This window comes from Theropithecus gelada, chromosome 9 (genome assembly GCF_003255815.1).
Source record: "Theropithecus gelada isolate Dixy chromosome 9, Tgel_1.0, whole genome shotgun sequence".
Lineage (NCBI taxonomy): Eukaryota > Metazoa > Chordata > Mammalia > Primates > Cercopithecidae > Theropithecus > Theropithecus gelada.
The window spans coordinates 56,243,791-56,251,606 of record NC_037677.1 but is presented as its reverse complement, the minus strand read 5'-3'; positions in this window follow the sequence as shown (position 1 = coordinate 56,251,606).

Sequence of the window (7,816 nt, the reverse complement as noted above, 5' to 3'; positions counted from 1 at the left end):
GGGGGAGTTTGACTCATGGACAAGGTCTGTGTGCAGGCTGCCTTCCAGCTCTGGGATGGGGGTGGTGGTAGGCAAGCCCTTCCCAGGTAAGGCAGAGCCTGTGTGGCCAGTGCCTGTGTGGAAACAAGGACACTGGCAAGCACACACCAGGCAGGGTTCAGGCTCGAGCTTAGGGTGTCCGGAAGGGGAGTGGCTATTCTGACACCCCAAGTCCAAGCTGAAGACCTTCCTCAAAGCCTCAGGACATCCGGCTCACGGTGGGGACAAGTATAGAGTATTTGTTTCACAGCAGCAGTGAGCAGGTCTTCATTTGCTTCTGTGTTTTTCAAGTCACTTGTTGGGGTGTGAAAATCCCATCCCTAGATTCTCTACTAACTTCTTCACCATGAATGCAGAAGCCCCAAAGGAGCCAATTTCGTGTGCCAGAGCCCAACAGGCCTGGGCTCCCATCCTCAGTGTGCTATCATGGAAGACAAGGCAATGGCAAGGAAATGGTCTTTCTTTGGGGACTGTTGTAAAGCCCCTGAGTGATAAGCCCCCTCCACTGGAACGTGGCCCTTCATGTCAAGAATAGCTCCAGGATGCCAGGCACAGTGGCTAACACCTGTAATCCCAGCACTTTGGGAGGCCGAGGCAGGTGGATCACTTGAGGTTAGGAGTTCAAGACCAGCCTGACCAACATGGTAAAATCCCACCTTTACTAACAATACAAAATTAGCCAGGCATAGTGGCAGGCACCTGTAATCCCAGCTACTTGGGAGGCTGAAGCAGGAGAATCGCTTGAATCCAGGAGGCAGAGGTTGCAGTGATCCAAGATCATGCCTTTGCCCTCCAGCCTGGGCAACAAGAGCGAAACTCTGTCTCAAAAAAATAAAAAAGAACAGCTCCAGGAAATGAATATAGTGTCAGATTGAGTCCTCTTTCTCTAGAGAGGGATTTTCCAAATATGAAAGAATCAAGGTTCCTATTTTGACCATGTCTTCTCAAAGGATGACAGTCCAAGTTCACATGGAAACAACAGTAGTAGACAGCAGAAAGACAGTACAGAGGGAGGGGAAGAAGTAGAGGTATGGACTTAAGGACTGGGTGACACGGCCAGGGAAATGGACATTAATACTCAACAGGCTAAGTCAAGGATGTTTGATGTGCCCATCCCACTGCTGGGTTTCAGGGAGCTGAAGGGAGCAATGGGCCAGCACTGAGATTGAGATCTGATTTTGTCCTTTACTAGCCATGGAGCCTCGGTCCATGTTAACTGTCTGAGCCTCGGTTTCTTCATTTGTCAACTATAGATAAAATTCCTCGCCCCAACTGCTTCACAGGATTCTCATGATGAACTAAAACACACAGACACACACACACACACACACACACACACACACACACACACACAAAACACACACAACATTTTATAAAGCTTTATAAACCAGAAGGGGTTGTTTTAAAACAAAGCATCATTATTATAGTTGAAGTTAAGATAAATTCCAGCTCTCCAGGAACCTACAATCCAGTTGTAGAAACAAAATACATGAAATTAAGATACATAAGTAGCAAATAATGGCAATTTGTGCTCAGCACAAAATAGTATTATCAAACCCACATTCAGTAAGTTTTCTGAGAGTCAGATGTAGAGTGAATCAGGTAGAACAAATTTGGGTCTTAGAAAAAAAAAAGGTTGTAAAAAAATTGCAAGAAAGAAGGAAGGCAATCATGTGTGTGTGTGTGCATGTGTGTGCGTGTGTGTGTGTGTGTGCATTTTAAGCTGAAAAGTTCAACCAGGACATACACTATGCTAGGCTAGAGACACATACTCTGACTGTGAAAGGTAAGAAATAGGTCTAAAGCAGAGATAGGCAAACTATAGCCCCACGAGCCAGTTTTGGTACAAGTTGAAAGCTAAGAATAATTTTTACACTTAGAAAATGTTATAAGGAAAAAGAAAAAAAAGGAGGAGGAGTGACACAGACCTTATGTGCCCCACAAAGCCTAAAGTATTTACTATCTATCCCTATACTGACCAATACGTACGTGAAGATTCAATCACAATGAAAATACAACATATTCAAATTTGTGTGGTGCAGCCAAAACAGTGCTGATAGGGAAATTTATAGCACTGAGTGAAATGGTTATATTAGAAAAGAAGAAGCCACAAATTAATATTATAAAGTCCTATATCAGGAAACTAGAAAAATAAGAACAAACTAAACAGGGGCTGGGCATGGTGGCTCACACTTGTTTCCCAGCACTTTGGGAAGCCAAGGTGGGTGGATCACTTGAGGCCAGGAGTTCAAGACCAGCCTGGCCAACATGGTGAAACCCCATCTCTGTAACCCCAGCTACTTGGAAGGCCGAAGCACAAGAATTGCTTGAGCCTGGGAGGTAGAGGTTGCAGTGAGCCAAGATTGCACTAAATCCTTGAAATCCACACATGCACTCTAGCCTGGGCCACAAAGCAAGATTCTATCCCCCACCAAAAAAAAAGAAACAAAAAGCAAACAGAAGGAAGAAAAAATGACAATAGCAGAAATAAATGAAATGGAAAAAAAAATACATAGTAAAGTAATGAAGCAAAAACTGGTTATTTCAAAAGATTTGTGAAATTGACAAACTTCTATCGAGGCGAGTGGATCACTTGGGGCCTGGAGTTCGAGATCAGCCTGGCCAACGTGGTGAAACCCCATCTCTACTAAAAACACAAAGATTAGCCAGGCATGGCGGTGCACGACTGTGGTCCCAGCTACTCGTGAGGCTGAAGCACAATAATTGCTTGAACCCAGGAGGCGGAGGTTGCAGTGAGCTGAGATCACACCACTGCACTCCAGCCTGGGCAACAGAGTGAGAGTTTGTCAGGAAAAAAAAAAAAAAAAAAAAAAGACTGACAAAGGAAAAGAGAGAAAATACAGTATCAGAGGTGAAACTAGAGACATTATTACAGACTCTACAGACATCAAAAGGATAATAAAGGAATACTACAACTTTACACACATAAATCTTGACAATTTTGATAAAATGAACCAAACCCACACATGACCACAAGTCAACTAATATGGTATAAAAAGTTTGAATAGCCATATAACTATTGAGAAAATTAAACCCCTAATTTTAAAACTCCTCCCTCAATCAAATCTCCAGGAACAGATGCCTTCACCACTGAATTATGCCAAACTTTTAAAGAAGAATTAACTCCAGTGCTACACAATCTCTTCCAGAATATAGAAAATAAACACATCCCAATTTATTTTGTAAAGTTAAGATGACCCTGATGCTAAAACCAGAAAAATACATTATAAAAAAAGAGAAAATGACAGATCAACAGTCCTGATGAATATAGATATAATCCTTATTAAAATATAGCAAAGAATTCAATAATATCCAAAAAGAATTATACATCACCATCAAGTAAGGGTTATTTCAGGAATGCAAAGCTGGTTCAATATTTGAAAATCAATCAAGGTAATCTACCATATTGACATGCTACAGGAAAAAAAATCACATGATTATGTCAATTGATGCAAAAGAAGAATTTTACAAAATTTGACACTCATTTATAAGAAAAATTCTCAAAATACTTAAGAGGGAAACTTTCTCAAATTAATAATGAACAGCTACAAAATAAATCTACAGATAACATCATACATAATGGCAAAAGATGGAATACTTTCTCCCTAAGATTAGATACAAGACAAGGATGTCTTTTATCACTTCTAGTACTGGAAGGGCTAGCCAGTATAACAAAAAAAAAAAAAAGGAAATAAAGGCCAGGCACGGTGACTCACACCTGTAATCCCAGCACTTTGGGAGGTTGAGGCAGGTGGATTGTGAAGTCAGGAGTTCAAGACCAGCCTGACCAACATGGTGAAACCCTGTCTCTACTAAAAATCAAAAATTAGTCAGGTGTGGTGGCTCACACCTGTAGTCCCAGCTACTCAGGAGGCTGAGGCAGGAGAATTGCTTGAACCCAGGAGGCGGAGGTTGCAGTGAGCTGAGATTGCACCTTTGCACTCCAGCCTGGGTGAGAGAGCAAGACTCTGTCTCAAAAAAATAAAAGGAAATAAAATACATAAAAATCAGAAAGAAAAAGTTGTCCTATTAGCAGATCATATGATCATCTATAGAAATCCTCAGGCAATATACCTAAACAAAACAAACAAACAAACAAAATCATCCAACTCCTAGGAACTATGGTAAGACTGAAAGATACAAGTTCAACATACAAAAAACACTTGTATTACTATATATCCATGGAAACTGAAATTTAAAATACCATTTATGACTGTAATAAAAATTTCTAATACTGAGGCATGAATATAGCAAAACCTATACAGGACTGAATGCGAAAAATGACAAAATGCTGATCAAAAAAATTAAAAGCTTAAAATAAATAAAGAGAAATAAATAGAGACATAGCATGTTCATGGGTTATAACACCCACCATACCGTTAATATATACTTTTGCTACAATTTCTATAAAAATCCCAGTAAGTTTTTTACAGAGACAAACAAGATTATTTGAAAATGTATTTGGGAAGGCAAAGGAACCTAAAAAGCTAAAACAATTTTGAAAATGAAGACTAACGTAGGAGGGATAATTCAACCCAGTTTTAAGACATTGCATAGCTACAGTGATCAAGACTTTGTGATATTGGTGGAGTAATAGACGCATAGATCAATGGACTAGAGGACCTCAAAATAGCCCTGTACAGGTACCATCTACCGATTTTTTCAAGGTGCAAAAGTTATCAAATGCAGGAAGAATGGACTTTTCAACAAATGGTATTTGACCAAGTAGACGTCCATAGGCAAAAAAAATGAACCTCGACCTAAACCTCACAACTTGTATGAAAATCAACTTAAAATATTTGCAAACTACTCATCTGATAGAGGATTAATATCCAAAATATACAAGGAACTCAAACATCTCAACAACAAAAAAACAAACAAACAATCCAATTAAAATGGGTTATAAATTTAAATGTAAAACTATGAAACTTCTAGAAGAAAACATAGGAGAAAATCTTTAGGATCTAGGGCTTGGTGAAGAGTTCCTGGTCATGGCATTAAAAACACAATTTGTAAAAGAAAAAAAAATGGTTAAATAGTACATCATCAAAATTTAAAACTTTAAAAGAAAGAAGGCCCTAGTAAATGAACTGAACAACAAAAAAATGAGACATCACAAAGGATAGCACAGAAATACAAAGGGTCATTAGAGACTATTATGAAAACCTATATGCCAATAAATTTGAAAGTCTAGATGAAATAGACAAATTCCTGAACATGTACAACCTACCAAGACTGAACCAAGAAGGAATTAAAAAAAAAAAAATCCTAAACAGAACAATAACAAGTAATGAGATTGAATCAGTAATTAAAAGTCTTCCAACAAAGAAAAGCCCAAGACCACAGGGCTTCATCATTGAATTATACTGAACTTTTAAAGAAGAATTAGTACTAGTCCTTCTTAAACTATTCCCAAAAATTGAAGCAGAGTGTATTCTTGCTAACTCATTCTACAAGGCCAACATAACCCTGATAGCAAAACCAGACAAGAACATAATGAAAAAAGAAAACTTACAGGCCAATATTACCAAAGAACATTAATGCAAAATCTCTCAACAAAATACTAGCAAACTTAATTCAAAACATATCAAAAAGAAAATACACCAAGATTAAGTGGGATTTATTCCAGGAATGCAAGGATGTTTCAACATACCCAAATCAATAAACTTCATACATCACATCAATAGAACAAAGGACAAAAACCATATGATCATCTCAGTAGACACAGAAACAGCTTTTGATAGAATTCAACATCCATTCACAATTTAAAAAAAAACAAAAAACAAAAAAAAACTCTTAATTAGGTATAGAAGGAAAGTACCTCAATATAATAATGGACATATATAACAAACACACAGATAACATTTAACAAAATGGGGAATAGCTGAAAGCTTTTCTTCTAAGAACTGGAACAAGACAAGGATGCCCACTCTTACTGCTCCTATTCAAGGTAATACTGGAAGTACTAACCAGAGCAATTGGACAAGACAAAGAAATAAAGGACATCCAAATGGGAAAGGAAGTAAAATTGTCCCTGTTTGCAAATAACATGATCTTGTGTATAGAAAAACCTAACTACCCAAAAAAAGAAAAAAAACCTCTTAAACGATTTCACTACAGCACTAAAGTCACGGGATACAAAATTAGTATATAAAATTTGTAAGTGTTTTGATATATGAACAATGAACTAGCTAAAAAGTAATCAAGAGGGCAATTTCGTTTACAATAGCTACCAAATAAATAAAACACGTAAAATAAATTTAACCAAGGAGGTGAAAAACCTCAACAAGGAAATCTCCAAAACAGTGATGAAAAAAATTGAAAAAGATGCAAATGGAAAGACATTCTATGCTCATGGATCGGAAGAATTAATATTGTTAAAATGACAATACTACCCAAAGCAATCTGTAGATTCAATGCAATCCCTATCAAAATACCAATGACATTCTTCACAGAAATAGGGAAAAGAAACCTAAAAGTTGTATGAAACTACAAAGACTCCAAATAGCCAAAGCAATACTGAGCACAAAGAATGAAGAAAAAAGCTGGAAGTATCATACTACCAGACCTCAAAATATACAACAAACCTCTAATAACCAAAACAGCATGGTACTGGAATAAAAACATGTAGACCAATGCAACAGAATTGAGAACACAGAAATGAATCCACATATCTACAGTCAACTGATTTTTTTTTTTTTTTTTTTTTTTTTTTTTAGTTTTTTATTTTAGGTTCCAGTATACACGTGCAGTGCAGGCTTGTTGAATACGTAAATGTGTGGCATGGAAGTTTGCTGTACCTATCAACCCATTACCCAAGTATTAAGCCCAGCATGCATTACTGATGCTCTCCCTCCTTCTGCCCACCCCATAACAGGCCTCAGTGTGTATTGTTCCCCACCCTGTGTCTATCTGTTCTCATTATTCAGCTCCCACTTATAAGTGAGAACATGTGGTGTTTAGTTTTCTGTTCCTGCATCAGTTTGCTGGTTTCTAGCTCCATCCATGTCCCTGCAGAGGACATGATCTCATTCCTTTTTATGGCTGCATGGTAGTTGATGGTGTATAGGTACCATATTTTCTTTATCCTATTACTGATGGGCATTCGGGTTGATTCCATGTCTTTACTGTTGTGAATAGTGTACAGCCAACTGATTTTCAACAAAGGTGCTAATAACACTTTTTGGGAAAAGGACAGTCTCTTCCATAAATGGTGCTAGGAAAATTGGATATCCATATGAAAAAGAATGAAACTAGACCCTCACCTCTCACCCCCTTTTTTTTTTTTTTTTTTTTTTTTTGACAACATCTCACTCTGTCACCCATGCAACCTCTGCCTCCCAGGTTCAAGCAATTCTCCTGCCTCAGCCTCCTGAGTAGCTGGGACTACAGGCTCGCGCCACCACGCCTGGCTAATTTTTGTATTTTTAGTAGAGACAAGGTTTCACTATGTTGGCCAGGCTGGTCTCAAACTCCTGACCTTGTGATCTGCCCGCCTCGGCCTCCCAAAGTGCTGGGATTACAGGCATGAGCCACTGTGCCCAGCTACCTCTCATCCTATACAAAAATCAGTTCAAAAGGGATCAAAATCCTAAATATAAGACCAAAAGCAATAAAACTTCTAGAAGAAAACAGGGGAAACACTTCAAGGCATTGGTCTGGGAAAATATTCTATGAATAAGGCTGCAAAAGCACAGGAAACAAAAGTAAAAATAAAGAAATAAGAGTATATCGTAAAGTAAAAATAAGTTTACAA